This window comes from Pleurodeles waltl, chromosome 10 (genome assembly GCF_031143425.1).
Source record: "Pleurodeles waltl isolate 20211129_DDA chromosome 10, aPleWal1.hap1.20221129, whole genome shotgun sequence".
NCBI lineage: Eukaryota > Metazoa > Chordata > Amphibia > Caudata > Salamandridae > Pleurodeles > Pleurodeles waltl.
The window spans coordinates 549095262-549111774 of record NC_090449.1 but is presented as its reverse complement, the minus strand read 5'-3'; the positions used below and the strand labels follow the sequence as shown (position 1 = coordinate 549111774).

Here is a 16513-nt window from a genome sequence, read left to right as displayed (position 1 = left end):
TTAAATTGGTGGCCAGGCACTGACAAGGATATAGAAAGGATTGTCAGAAAGTGCAATTAATATATTTCGGTGGACAAATCTTTGAAGACTTGGAGACCTCCAATATGCAATGTGTTTGATTGCCCAAAGGTTCCTTGAGAAAAGATGGCAATTGACATCATGGGGCTAGTTGGATAAAAACAAAGATATGTATTAGTGTCAACTGATGTTTTCTCATGGTGGCTTTAGATCTGCATTATTAAGAAAATAAATACAGACACAATACTAGGATTTATTGATGACATTTTTCAAAATGGGGGGATGCCCAAGATTATGTCTCAGATGAAGCTAAGAAATATTTAAATGTTGTGATGTATGTGCGAGAACAACATCCCTTTGCACTCCAAGTGGAAATTGAATGGTAATATGCTTTGATAGAGTTCCTAAAGCGGCCATGCAGTTAGCCCCGAAAAATAATTCTTGTTTGGTAACACAAGTGTATAAATCACTTTTGTCATACAGAAATACAGAAGTGACATGCAAAGGATTTTCCCTTAATAAATTATTGAGTGGAAGAAAGCCGAGGTCAAAAGTTAATCCGGGATGGTTACCTACCTCCATGGATGTGACATGGTTACGCGAAGGATTTAAACAATATTACAACATGAAACATGGAGTTAAACCCACAATGTTAAAGGTTGGACAGTGGGTAAGTATTAAAAATTGGGTATGATTCCCAAGGGAGCCAGTGCATATTTTTAACCTAAATGCATTAAACAAGTGTTAAATAATTCTGTGAGATTAGAAGATGGTAAGGTGTGGATCATAAAAAGAGTTGCTGTTTGTTCTTAACAGAGCAGAGTAGAAATACTAGAAAATTCTAAAAATAGACAAATAGCATAGATGAAAGTATCATCATTCCAGAATGGCAGGAGAGTGTTGAAAGTAAAAATGTAAAAAAGACCATTCAAGGGAATAGGATGCCACTTGGAGAGGAAGAGAATCAGGAACAAACGGAGGGTAGAAGGAGTAGTAGCACTGATTCAGAAACTATTATTGAGACTTTAAGGAGCCTTTTGTAAGACCAAAGAGGTTGATTAAGTATCCCAAAATGTTAAATGGTTATGTTTGATATTGATAAGTAAACAATATTGTTTATTTGTTCTTTGAGGTGTGTTTATGTTCATTGTTGATTATTCTGTTAAAGTCATTATTGTGTACAGGGAACATAGGTATGTATTAGTTACAAGATAATTGTTATATTTATATTTACTTAGGTATTATTGGGGTAGTTTTGTTTTACATTATTACTTATTTTTTGTCTCTGAAAATGGAGAGATGTGTAGTAGTGCTGATGTCAATACAACAAAGTAGCAGTGGTGATGGCAACACAAGAGTGTAGAATTTAGAACATGAGAAGAAGTCACTGTTAGAAAGTCAGTTACTTGTAAGAAAAGGAGTGGCTTGATTGCATAATAAAGGTGTTTGCTTACCTTTAATTGTGTAGTGTCTTACTTCAGTTAGGTAAGGTAGTAACATTTTACTTTGCATTAAAAAACATTGAAATCCACTGGAAAAAACAAAGGTTAAAGTGATGTTACAGGTATAGAAAATAATTCTTATTCTACGTTAAAAAAGAAACCCTAGAAATTCACTGAAAAAAGAAAAGTTTAAAGGAACATTATAGCTATGGAAAAATGTCAGACATTACATCACGTTTTAAACCCAGAAAAACACTCAATTTGCGTGTTATAGGTCAGCGAACTAACTATCACTTGCGCCCTTGCCATGCACTGCCTGTGACCTTCCATGCTACATCACTCATCGCATATTCAATGATATCATTGCTGAGTTTTCAGATGAAATCTCAAATGACATCATTGATGACATCACTGATGACATAACTGATAACATCACTCAACCTACTATTGTTTGGTTTACTCTACAAACCAGTACATTCTCTGAAAAATAAGTATTAAATGGCACAGAAACATGTAAACCATAAATTACATGAAGATATGTACTTATAGTAATTATACTGTAGGCCACTCCCTCTACACTGAAGCCCCATTAGGGGGCTAAGCTCCTCCTACACGCAGCCTTCACTCTGTACACAGCTCTTCACTGAGAGGCCGCTTGCTCTAGACATCCAAGCTCTATTAGGTGACCAAGCCCATACTATGCAAAAACTTCACCCTGTGTGAAACTCTTCCAAGCGAGTGCACTCACTTCACATAAATAAGTCCCATTAGGTGGGCAGTCCGGTACTATATGCAGCCTTCACTTTCTGCAGACCTCTTAATAGAGACTTCACTTCTTCCAGATACCCAAGCCTCTTTAGGAGACCAAGCATAATGCAAACACTTACACTAATAAGCAGTATACAAGTATAACATTATAGAAATGTTTCTGTAGATGTAAATACCTTTGTAGCTCACTAAATAAAGTATACATATATATATATATAAACATACAAAATAGACCTCCTCATTATATATATATATATATATATATATATATATATATATATATATATATATATATATATATATATATATATACACACACACACACACACACATATATATATATATATATACATATATATATATATATATATATATAAAATTAGAATGAGGGGGACTATTTTGTCACAGAAATTATGGTTAGGGTTCTAGCAAGCTAACATCAATTTCAGCAAAACATTCTGACATGCAGACAGAAACTTGCACTTTCAACACCAGTGTCAATTAACTCAGTAGTGATCAACTGCAGTTTCACCACAGGGTTCAAATTACCAACTGTAGCACTAGCATTCTGTATATATGACAAATGTGGGACACACCTAAACGCCATCATGATGGAATCAAAGCTGTAAAACTAATGCTATTTCATTCAGATAAAACTACAGTTAATGAACAAAATGAAAGGTTTAATTTTGCCATGGAAATTATGATTTGGACTCTATAAAGCTAAAATAAGGCCACATTTTCAATGAGTTCTCAAACATCTCCTTCCCCCATTTCAGTAAAACATTCTGACATGCAGAGTAAAACATGCACTTCCAAAACCACCAGCAGTCTATCAGTTAACTCTCCAGTAATTCACTAAACCATCACCACAGATTTCCAGTGACCAACTAGAGCAGTAGCATTTTGTAGAAAAAGTAAGGGACTTATAATTTCCATTTAGTTGGGATCAGAGCAGTTGAATTTAAACCCTTTCCCGAGAAGACGTCTAAAGTAAATATGAAATGAGATGTTAATGCAATCCTTGACCAGTGGGTTAAAATTATGAGTAAAGGTATGGTTTATATTATGTTGAAGCGTAATATATTTTTAAGGGAGCTTAAAATAGATAAAGAGCGAGATGGATGCATAAATACAGCATCTCCATTGAACATCTTTTTACTTTGCCTACCCCCTACTCATCTTCTTAGTCACACACACATGCATACACACACACACACACACATATTGCCACAAAAAACGATAGTTAAAGTGATGTTATGGTTTGGTGTTAGAATGATACACAAGAAAATGTTTTTTTTTTAAACTCTGAAATATGCCAGTTATGGTATAACAAACTCAAACTAACTATAACTCCTCCCCCATCAGCATTGCTTATCACTTCACATATTACATCACTCACAACATGTTAAATTACATAATTGACATAATTACTGACATCACTCCATACATCTCAGTTAAAGCCTAAGATCAGACCTTTCATTTAATTTTCATTAGGACTTGGACTTGGACTCAGTACACAGTGTCTGCCAAGGCCCTGCACCCAATCCTCCACAAGCATCGAACCTCCACTGAACAGGATCTTCAGCCATATTTAGAACAGGTTTGACACATGGCTTTGATATCTTGATACTATCAGGATGTTAGTTTCATATCCTAAGAAAGATTACTCTGAAGCACAGAGAACATTAAAAGGCAGATGGTTTTGGAGTGAGAGGGGGCAGAGACAGTGAGAAAAAGAGAAAGATTTTGATTGCTAATGTTATTATGCTTTCTACGTTTAGGCCCTTGTGTGTTGATGGTGGAACGGTTCTGTCATCAGCCACAGTGGACAGCCCATGTTTAACCCTCCAAAAGGTGGCAGTGGAAGAGTTTCCGCTGCCACCCCTGCCACCCCCTCTGGGCAATCCAATGATGTCGGCACGCACAGCATGTGCAGACAACATCAAAAGCTGCCTGATGTGCTGGAAGCCATGTGGCTTCCAGTGCACGTAAGAGGAGGTAGTTTTTTTTCTGCCAGGGGAGGGTTTCCACCATGCACCGAGGCATCGGCGAGAAGAAAGAGTTTTTCCTGTCCCTCAATGTCTCTCTGTAGGGCAATTCTACTGCACAATCGTGCATTGGGTTGCGATCGTGCAGCAGGAATGCCACCACTAGCGCCAGGCCCTATTTAGAGGTCCATCTGCCCCCTTGGAAGCAGAAAACCCACTAGCACCAGGGTTATTTTAGTTTATGTTTGGGGTGGCCCTGTTGGGCAAGAGTCACCCCTATGGGGGATACATTTAAAAAAAAAATACTTTTGGCTGTTTTCTACCTCCTCTGGAGGCCCATCTGCCCCCAGTGGGCCAGAAAACCCACTAGGCCTGGAGATTTGTTTATATTAGGTTTGGGGGTGGCCCCTTGGGTAAGAATTGTCCTAATTTGGGGAATGTGTTTTTATTTATGCTGAACAGTATGTGAGGAGCAACAGTGCCAGACTTAAGCCCCACTCTAGAGCTACCCGCTGAACTCCCACTTATCTGGATGAGTTGAAGAAGTTCTTGGGTTTGACTTTTTTGATGGACTTGATAAGGAAGCTGTTGCTGTTATCATATTGGTCTACTAGTCCCTTGTTGGCAACGAACATATCTCCTGCAATCATGAGTCGTGATTGGTATTTGCTTCTGCTTTGGATGCTGCATTTTGTTGATAATGTTTTAGCATTGCCACGAGATCAACCTGATTGTCTTTTTAAGATTCGGCCTGTTCTTGATCACTTTGTAGATCGGTTTTCAGAGATCTATGTTCCAGGGAGAGAAATAGCTGTTGACGATTCTGTGGTCCTATTCAAGGCAGGTTTGGTGTTTAAGCCATGCATTCCCAGCAAGAGATCATGTTATGGAATTAAGATGTATATGCTAACTGAGAGTAGGACTGGATATGAATATAATTTCAGGGTGTACAATGGAAGGGATTCAAGTATTGACCCCCTGGTTGTTCGTCTCTTTTCTGAGTTATTGAGACAGTTGTGTGGGAACTTAGTAGAGGACTCTTTAACAAAGGCCACCATTTATATGTAGATAACTTCTACACTGGTGTGCAATTGTTCAAGGAATTAGTCAATTGGTCAAAGTGGACTTTGCTTGTGGGACAAACCGCTTTAACTGTAAAGGTTACCGAAGAGAGCTTGTTTGTAAAAAACTTGAGCGTGGACAGTGCAGAGCTTTGCATAGTGATGAACTTCTAGCTGTGAAATTTGAAGACAAGAGAGATGTCTACATGCTCACTACTATCCATGATGAAAGTAATTCACCTGTGACTGTTTGGATTCAGGTTGTGTGCATTTTAGAGTATAATAGGCACATAGGTGATGTTGATAGAGTAGATCAGACGTTGAAACTTGCATTTGGTACAAGAAGTTGGCTAACCATCTTTTCCACTTAGCAACCTTTAATGATTTTGTTTATATTTAAGGTTATATTTAAGGCTTGTGCTCCAGAGTCGAAGATGACATCTGTTTATTTAAAGGAGTCTGTGATATTCAGCCTTGTTGTGGTAGAACAGCCAAGGTTTCCTAGAGTTGGAGTGGTGGAGGATGTGGCTAGATTGAAATATTACCACTTTGCTGATCATATTCCTCCCATGCCCAAAAAGACTTTCCCGGTAGTAGATATAGAGTCTGTATGCAAAGAAGTGCATGGAAGGAGAGTCATATGTACTGCCTGACTGTCCTTCCAAAAGTGTGCTGTCTGTGCCTGCTTGCTTTAGAATGTACCAAACGCAAAATCATTTTTGGGACCAACTGTGAGTGCAAAAGTGAACTGCCTGTTCTATATTGTTTTATATTTTTTGTTCAGTTTCACAGTTGGCATTAGTGTCATGTATTTAGTTAGGGGTTTTGTGTTTGTAGTTTTCTATTTACTTACAGTTAGTAGGTCTTTTCTTTTTTGTTAAGTTTTGTTATGATGGTGTGCGTGGAGTGCAGCTTGGCTGGCGGTGTGCGTGGACTGGCTCTTGGCTGGTGATGTGCATGGACTGGTGCTTGGCTGGTGGTGTGCGTGGACTAGTGCTTGGCTGAAAGTGTGTGGGGACTGGCACTTGGCTGGCGGTATGTGTGGGCTGGCACTTGGCTGGTGGTGTGTGATTAGTGACTTGCTGCTGGTCACTACACACAGTGTGAGCCAAACACCAGTCAACATACTCCATCAGCTAGTGTGATTGCTGTGTAAGGCGTGCAGGCATATGAAAGTGATGGATCCTTGAATGGCACTGTCTGATGATGTGAGTGTTGGGCCTGTGGCTTGCAGTGTGAATGGTCTTGTGTATGCCACATACGAAAGTGTGTGAATGGACTGTAAAGCAGTTGGTGCATTAGCACAGCTTTACAGCTCATGAGCTGTGAGCCATTGATTCCGTTTTTTGACTTTTCAATTATTAACAGTGCATTTCATTTTTGTGGAATCTCTTGTTAACAAAATCTTAAATATTGAACCATTACTTCAACTAGTATGTGTGTGTACTGGATGAATATATAGTTATGCAATAATAATTGTCTTTTCTGTCTTTCTCTGCCAGGGTATACATTGTCTACACATTGTCTCTTGTGAATGTTGTAATGTGCTGGGCTGTCATTTGGCCGTGTGAATGGTCTTGGGTGTCAGGTAGGAAAGGAGTGTGAATGGACTGTAAACCGGTTGGTGCCTTGTGATAGCTTTGCAGCTTTCGAGATGTGAATCATTGGTTCAATTTTTGAATTGTATATATTGAACTATCCCTCACTCTCGTGCCAAATCCAACCAGAATGTATGTGTAAAAAGAATGGTGGGTAGCCACAAGACATTGTTATTGCACTTCTCCTCTCAGTTAAGAATTCAACTCAGAAAAAAAAAAACTACTTCACTGAAATCAGGCGTCGAAGCACACCCCTGACACAATAGGTGTCTCAGGTGGGATTCAATGATGAAGCATGCCACCAACTAGGTTGATGGGTGAGGGGTCTTTTTAACAAAACCTAAGGGCTTTTTTCACATTTTGAGTGAGGAAGAGAAGGATGGGAAAAAACGTCACAAAGGTAGAAAGCAGGAACCTGTGAGAGTGGGTTAAAGTGTCAAAGAGCGCACCCTATTGAATTAATGAGGCTTGTAGTGGTTTGAGAATATGAGCCATGGTATTTGAAATGCTGACATTTAATTGTTGTGGTGGGGGCTTCTGAGCACAGCTTTGTGCATCGGCACTCTTGTTTTTTTCACAAATTATGCTCTGAAATCTAACACCTTCAACCTGGATCAAATTCATAAGTACCTCTATGCAAGCCAGGTTCTACCTTCACTGGACTCTCTCCATCACAATGCTGATCCACTTCAGACAGAATTTAATAGTCCACAAAGACACCTAAGTGTATCTTAAAGGTTAAAATGAAGAGAAAAGGGGACAGAAAAGAAGAAGCCTCACGACCTAATCGTACCTGTCCATCCCCAGGTCACGTTTCTATGGAAGGACTCAAAAGGCTTTTTTGTAGATAATATTTGTTGCATAATAATGCAATTTCCTGTCCAAAAACGCACTCGTCTGTTCTTCCACTCCATTGCCGAACTCATCCGTTCATGACTTGCTGTAAATTAAGAACACATTTTCTGCCGTGCCAGTTTTTGGATCGACCATCCTAAACCATGTATTTTTTGTTCGAAAGATATTGGAGCCCAGCCAGAACTTGACACTTCAATCCCTCGCATTTGCTATGTTCTGTTTACGCTGTTACTTCCTTCGTCTCTTCCTGTTGTGTTGTACGCCTGCTCTCTGCTCATTGTTGCACAGACAGTAATATCTGTAGAGCAAGCCACCCATTATCGAGGCACAGCCGTGCCCTTTTATTTACATTTTGACTGTGGGAAAGGGTGATGACTTGCTCAGGTCGCGACCTTTCTCTTCACACCCTCAGCTCTGGCAGTGAGCTATTTAGCAAAATGAACTGCGCCCTCTCTGGCAGGCACTATTGTGCCAGTACCTGTTCGTGGCAAATGTGGCCCCCGAAGCTGTTAATCACAGTTGTACAAAGCTGGCAAGTGTCGTATTTTGCCTTCTGATGCAGCACATTGAAAGGACACAACACATTGAACAATCAATCATCAGTGGCGATTGCAAGGCAGCACAAAGCTAGAGAGTGACAAGTTCAACCGACATGGTGGCTAGCTTGTCAGTTTTTCGAGAGGTCAGGCCTTAGTTAGCTGCTGCTACTGCATTTTCACAGATGATTACATCAAACCGAAAAAAAATCAGAAGTTCCTATCATTTTTAAATGCCGCATAATGGTAGTTCTTAAACTATTTCTAGTTGCTCCAGTTTTGAGACATACAAGGGAAAATGCACAGAGACTGGAGGTCCTTTGACATGGACCATGCAGGTTAATGGACCAGGTTCCCGACAAGAACTAAAGTTTCCTGTTGCACTGTTGGCAGCTTTGCCACTGTCCTCTATGTCTGATGAAGAACCCAAGTTTATTGTGCCATGTCTTCAAGGATTCGCCTGATGAGAAGGAAATCTTATAAAAGTGCAAAATAGTGGACTTACATTGCCTCGAATTATGGTTCCGTTTTAATGAGTGTCAAATCACCTCTCACTAAACTGTGTCCCTTTGCACAGTGTAGAAATAGTTTTCACTATTTCGTTCCCAAAGTATGCAACCTACTTTTGTTTTAAGGAACAATTCTTAACTTTTTTAAAGTCCTTAATGTTTGGATTTACAACACCGTATTTTCAATCTAGTTTCCAAAAGTTCTCATGTTAAGTGATGGGATACCTTGTGGAGGTCACTGTTTGTGCTAATACAAGCCATTCTTCACTCATTCAGTCATGAGATGTATCAGAGACATTAGACCAACCAGTACTGTGCCCCACTACTTTTTAAGAGCTGTAGCTGCTTAGGGGAGATCAATAGTTTAAACTAAGAAAGCTGGTTGTAGACACAAATTGTATTTAGATTTAATAAAACTGTGGAGTCCCCCAAATCTAATGGTTCAACAAAACTTGTCAAAGAGATTACAACTATTCCCATAGATTCTACTACATACCACTTCCTTTTGTAAATGGTTTTTAAATAGGCACTGGTATTTCCAATCTGGAACATTGTACTTGTACATGTTCTGTGCCACCACTTTGCATGCTAGATCATATGGAAAAAAAAGAAGCAAGTACTGTGTAAAGTTATTGAGCTAGGGTAGATGAATTCAAGTGTTTTGGGTGTGTTTATGTGAATGACAAAGTAAGTGAGTGGTCAAAGTCCAGGACTGAATTTGTGAAAAGCTCGGTGAGAGTAGGCAAGGAAAGAGACTAGGGATTTAGTAAAATAATGTGCTACCGCTGAGGTATTGTAGGAAGTTAGTTGGTGAATAATCATATGACTGAGTATGTTTCTGAATGTAAGTGCATGAGTGAGGAAGTAATGAGTACAAGAGTGAGTATATTGCGAAAGTGTATTTATGAATGAGGGTGCAAGAGATTGGTGGTGTACATGATTATGTATCTGAGAATGTGATTGTGTAAATGCCAATGAGTATGACTGGCTGCGTGACTTTGTGACTGAATGAGTTAGTTAGTGTGTAAGCGATCATGTAACTGTGTGATTGGACGATTTGGTGAGTACAAGTGCATGACTGAATGGGTTAATGTTGCCAAGAAAGAGCATTTGTGTTTTTGAGGATGAGTGTGTGGGTGTTGGTGAGCATGTTTCGAAGTATGTGATCAAGTAGGCATATGTTAGCGTGTACAGCTGAGTTGTTTATGTGGCTTTGAGTTAATTGGGATAGTGAGTACAAGAACAGGTGGATAAACGTGAGCTATAGTATATGAGCACTTGAATAAATCTCTAAGAAAGAGTGAGTCAATGTTTCTGAGTAAAGCATTTTAAGTTACAAGCCTGTCACAGAATTCATTTGTTTGACTTCATATATTGCATGCTTCGTTAATGACGAAAAAACAGGAGTAGGTCCGAAGCCACTGATTTACAGAAATTATACAAACCTTTTACACCATTTCTGGGAATAATGGATTCAAAGTAATAGGACGCTCAGACAAAATGACTATGGGCCAGATGTAGCAACCCTTTTGCGAGTCGCAAACGGCGAAAATCGCCGTTTGCGACTCGCAAACGTGGGTTTGCAATGCACAAATGCATATTGCGAGTCGTTACCGACTCGCAATATGCATGTGCGACTCGCAAATAGGAAGGGGTGTTCCCTTCCTATTTGCGACTCGCAATGGTATGCAATACCATTTGCGACCGCATATGCAGTCGCAAATGGCATCGCAGTTACCATCCACTTCAGGTGGATGGTAACACAATCGCAAATTGGAAGGGGTCCCCATGGGACCCCTTCCAGTTTGTGATTGCACCCAAAAATAGTTTTTCAGGGCAGGGAGTGGTCCAAGGGACCACTCCCTGCCCTGAAAAAACCGAAACAAAAGGTTTCGGATTTTTTTAAAATGCAGCTCGTTTTCCCTTAGGAAAAACGGGCTACATTTAAAAAAAAAAAAAACCTGCTTTATTGAGCAGCAGGTCGCTAACATGGAGGACTGCTGACGTCAGCAGGCCTCCATGTTAGCGAGTGCCCATAGTCGCTATGGGGCCGCAATTTGCGACCCACCTCATTAATATTAATGAGGTGGGTCTTTGCGACCCCACAGCGACTTGCAGAAGGTGTCTGAGACACCTTTCTGCATCCCAAATTGCGACTTGCAATTTGCGAGTCGCAGAGACTCGCAAATTGCAAATCGCAATTTGGTTTTTTCGTACATCTGGCCCTATAAGTCATCTTACAGTTCAGCTTCATGATTTTGGTGAAGCTTTCATATCACTCGGATTGCGTCCTTGTGTTAGTTATTCTGAAATAGCACAGTAGAGCCATAAGATAAGGATATCGATACATATGCTCTAATTATTACATTTTCTATACACATTTGTATACAGAGACACAAATGTACTACTGAACCAGAGCAACAAAACGATAATCATTCAAAAACGTCTGGTAATGTGGTTTATTTTACAGATATCCATTTCTGGCTCTTAGGAATGATGGCCAGTCACAGTCAGTAGTTGCAGGGTGACTGACCAGAAGGGTCACGTGTTTGGGGTGTAGCATAGTAACTGAGATTCAGGGGCGGTGAATCTTGAATTTCCCAACTAACAAAGCAGTAGGTCGCAGGGTGACTGGGTTGTCCAAGGTTCGGGATGGACTGTCACCACGAGGACCTGGGGCAGTACTGATTTGCATTAGGTGGGCCTCTGGGACTGATTTAGAGCTTGGTGGACACAGTACTCCAATTGATTGCAAATAGTGTTCCTGGAAACATGACTGGCTTTGCTTTCAAGCCTACTACTGACAATGTTTGTGAATTCTAAAAAGTAAATGAAAGTGCCATCTCATACCCTTTGCCCCTCAAACTAGAGTGTTTTACCCCACACATTTTAATGGGAGCAGCCTGCCCTTTCTTACAAGGCTGATGCAACTGTCCATCACAAATGACAGAAAAGTTGAGAATAAACATGTTGATCGTACATCACCGATATTAAATATCTTGTAATGTAATGCGAAATTCTGAATGTGCAGTTTTGAAATTATCTTTTGTTCTCCATCCGTTCGTACTCTTGGGCTTCCTTAAATGATGTCACAATATTTAACAAACACATTGCGTTTGTTTTGAGAATCAAATGTCACTAAAAGGAACTCAGAGGCTTACTGGCCTATCAGGAAATTATTTTGTTTTTGACAGACTTGAATCCCTTAGAGATTAGAAGGGTTGGGGGCAGCGTCAATTACGTCACTGTGCCCCGGGCCTACGGTACAGTCAGAGGCACTGGCCTGTCGTGAGATTTTGGCACCTCCCATTTCGGCAAGTTTGTGTCCTGCTTCACTGACAACATTGTGAAAATGAGGTGTGCCTCACTATTACTTAATTGGAAGGATAAAAGTGGGCAGTTCAAGTTGTACATAAGAGTGGAAACAAAAAACACCCATTTATTAAGCAAGTGCCTTGACTCACAATTTGAAACTCCGGCACTCTGGCAGCTTGCTCCTTGAAATAAAATGAGTCATTTTATATAATGCACATTGCGGAGCCTGCTAACGCACATGGCAATATGTCATAACAGTTGGTTGCAGGACACGGCATGTGTAATTGAAGACATGGCCACATCTAGTGAGACTGGTCGGACCTGACTTGGGACATTGCTCACAGCAGTTTATAAGTCTGTAAATTTACCTCTGTGCTCTCTCCTTTCCCTCCCTGTCTGCCGCTGCAGCCTTCGTCTGTTTATCTGTGGGACGTGCAAAGGGGAATACGTGAAATGATGTTTCAGCTATCTCCCAAACATAAGTATCTGATATATGAAAGCAGTGATTCGATCGAGGCCAACCATATCAAAAATCAAATTCCAATTACCACATTGGCAGGCAAGGAAAACATGAAACATGCTATCCCACTTTCAGAGTACTGACTGTCTAACCACCTTCAAACCCAGTACTTAAATTTCTGCCGATCGTGAGCGCCAGCCCTCAATTTATGGGACTGGGATTTATTTTTAATTGACAGACTTAGGCCCAGAGAAAGAAAAAGAGTGTCAGAAAAGGGTAAGAGGAGGAACATAAAGATAAGAAAGCAGTAACACTAAGCGTCTCACCCAGCTTTCCCTCCTATTACTCATTGATTGTATATTTGCTTTCTACCCTGCAAAGCACAGCACTGCCTTTTGGCCTGGTTCACCCTGGCCATGCATGTCCTACTCTATATATGCATGCATGTCGCTATACATACAAAGAAGGGACAAAGAAGACATGAATATCATGGACATACTTGCAAAGTGAGGAGTAAAAAATGATCCTGCAAGAGTGAGAGACAAGGGGAGTAGAGTGGTGGAAGAAAGAGGCATGATGTGAATTCATGACTAGGCAGCCTTCATATAACGCAATTCATAATTCGGCCATCTCAGTGGCGAGCCCCCAAATAAAAATTGGGTTCCTGTGCCTATTTTATTACAAATTAAGTGCTGATGAAAACTGAAATAACATCGCTTCATGAGTACACAACCGTGTGGATCAACACTGTCTTACACATAGATCACACAGGAATATTGACTTCTCGAAATAGCCATGTAGCAAGAGTGTCTCCTTCTCCATCACCCTCTCATAAATATTGAGCCCTCTTTTTCAACATCATCTCATGAATGTAGAGACCTTTCAACAAGCATCACTTCATGAATGATTAACTCTAAGACTATTGAAAAATCTTAAATAGCATTGCCTGATGAATGTTAATCTCCATGAAATAGTAGTTCCTTATGAATTGTGGACCCCAGAAATATAATTTGTTCATAAATAGTGAACTCTTGGTGCTATCACCACTTCATGAGAATTATAAACACTGACATAGAACTGCTTCATCCTTATCAAAGAATCTGAATAAGTAGCACCTATTAATGCAGCGATCCATCTAATAGCAACAATTCATGAGTTCAAGACATTTATAATACATCACATAGAATGAACTGCCTTAGCTATATCTACAAGAAAATATAGCACAATGAGACATAAATGCCTTATAGATACTTAATCATCTTCAATAACATTGCTTCATCACTGTCTCAGAATTAGCGCTAACTCCTAAAAATTGATCCAGGATTTTAAAAAAATGTTATTAACAGGAACCTGCTACTGTTGTCATAGTTGTAAGGTTACCGTGAGTCAAAGTGCCCCATGGTCTAGTGGATCAATGTAGCATTATTACAGATGATGAGTGAAACATGGAGGTAAGGTTGATCTGACTCCACTTGAATTTGTATACTGATTTAAGAAACAGATAATATGGTGATTCCAGCTACTTGGACATATTTTTCAGAACTGCTCGTAATGGTGCCATGATGGCCAGTGTTTTGATGATATGACCTTTTCCATAATATTTAAAAAAAATGTCAGACCTGAAACAAGCAGCACTTTATAACCCACATGATGATTTGATCTATAGTACTACAAAGATATATTTCACTAAGTCTGCCCTGAGTAATACACCTCTTACAAACTGTGTATATCAGCTGGACACAACAGAAGGAGCACTGTAGGTTTTGTGTCACTATATCATTGTTGCGCTATCGACCTACGTAAATATCACATTGACAATACTGACTATCACAATTTTCATGAATCAAGATACTAGTGGTAAGTAAGTATAGATTTATTATTCTTAACTCCACATGTATTTACCTTGGTTATATAGTGGTATACGATGTTGTGAATGCGATCCTCCACCAGCATTGTATGTAATTTCAGCTTTAATTGGGACTTACATGTGATATGGAGATAGCATTATCACAAGGACCCATACATCAAATTGTGTAACTCACCTACTGAGAGTTAGTTTAGGTCAACATGACCTACTTTAGCCACTATCCTGCCTTTAAGGCTACACTGATACTTTGTCACATGCCATTTCTGATCAGACAGTATAGACTGCATTTCCCCAAAACACTTACCTTTTGTAAACAATAGCATACTTTTCTAATTGAAAACCCTGAACAGTTGCAATCCATTCCTATTGATGTCAGATGCACAGAAACCCTCTCACTGTAGAATTAACAACTCCTGGATTTTGTTAAATCCTTCCTGACACCGAGACCAAGACCTTCATCCACACTGTAAATCATAGTCATCACATACTTTTCCCTTTTCCTGCACAGTAACTGGGCAAGAAAGCCTTCAAGCAGATGGACTTCTCTGATGGACAGTTTCTAAAGGAAACTTTCTCTCACCAGTACCATTACACAGCTAAAGAAGATGTAGGAGAATGTATTCCATCTCAAGGCAGGATCAATGCTAATGTTATAGGAGGTGCTAGCACATTAGGAAACTGTCTGCAAGTTCAGGAACAGCAGAAGATCGTCTTTTGTCCTATATTTATCACTTGCATTTCATTCATCATGCACAACAGGGCAAAAGGGCCCTGGTCATTTAAATACTGGAGGTGCTTAATTTGTGCTGGTGTTTGCACTCATTTTTGGGACTGAGACGTACTTTTAATCATCAGACATTGACGAAGAGGGACAGAAAGAAAGGGAGGAAGGAGAGTAAGATCAGAAAAGAGTAACAAAAGGAGAAAACAGAGGTGAAAATAACCTGCAAATATAAGCTAAATAGAGAGTAAAGACATCATTAGGAGTTCGGTGGACGGTTTTCACGGTCTGTGGAACTTCGGATGAGGAGGTCCATTCGGAGATTCCCATTAGCCTAGCAGGAAACAGGCTAGAGCATTGTCTCTGGCTCGAAATCGAGCAGGCAGCAGTGCTGTAACTAGCAGGGTGCACCAGTACCTTCCCAATGTTCACTGTCTACATTGCAAGGGTGGTGGGCAGGGGGCACCCCTGCACCTGTTTTCTGCCAGCCTTTTGGCGGAGATCGAGGTCGTAATCCCCAGGGCAGCACTGCCCTGACAGATTAGGATCTCCGCCACACCAGACTGTCGGGATCCAAGATCCTGACAGAGCTGGCTATTCCCTGGTGGTCCAACCGCCAGGCTTTTAATATCGTAAGACCACAACACTCGTAATGGCCTCAGTGTGGTTGGTTGAAGAAAATTATAATGCATGTCAGCAAGAGTGCAACCTGCTATAGCTGATCTTTAAGTTCCTTTTTAAATTCATTTTCAAAGGTTTCTTTGTGACTGGCCACATACCAAATTAAGTCAACCTAAAGTGTCTTTGATCGCAATGAGAGTGTTCTGACAGGATTGATCAGTAGACGAACAATATTGTTGTAGGGATCTTTGTGGAAATGACAGTTCACGGATTTGACCCCCAGTGACATTACTCGGTTATTCATCCTTCAGAGTGGAAAACCATTGAGTTGAATGATAATTAATGTAGATTAATAGGACCTAGTGACCAGACAAATGATAGAGTGTTGTATGCTATTTTAGTAATTATTTTTATTTATTAATATACCTAGTCAACTTAAAATGTTACAATTGACATGCGATGGAAACTTTCGACTTGTTGCGCTCTTTCTGTTATTGATCAGTCATTAAATATTGTAACAAATACCGATGTTAGTGTTACACCATGTTTTTGAATGGCACCAAAGACAAAGGAGCGATTTCACTACGCTTGATTTAAGAAACCCATGCTTGGCATCTGTTGCACAGGTCTACGCAGCGATCCGCAAGCGCAACCAATTGCCATCAAATGGCATTGCCACCAGCACACCATAAAAAGATTTTTTTGTTTAAATTATAATACTTGTTTTTCCTTTAGCAGTGGACTGCCATTA

At 40.0% G+C, this 16513-nt stretch overlaps 1 protein-coding gene across 2 annotated transcripts in view; it reads right to left on the bottom strand.

Annotated features, from left to right (window-relative positions):
* The window catches only part of WNT3A (Wnt family member 3A), a 205221-nt gene that overhangs the window by 68348 nt on the left and 120360 nt on the right, over window positions 1–16513 (bottom strand). The window contains exon 2 of one of the 2 annotated variants that reach the window (XM_069210981.1): window positions 12462–12516. The exons of the other annotated variant lie outside the window; for it this stretch is intronic. The gene's annotated coding sequence lies outside the window, so the exon portion shown is untranslated. The remainder of the gene's footprint in view (window positions 1–12461; window positions 12517–16513) is intronic. 2 annotated transcript variants of the gene reach the window in all.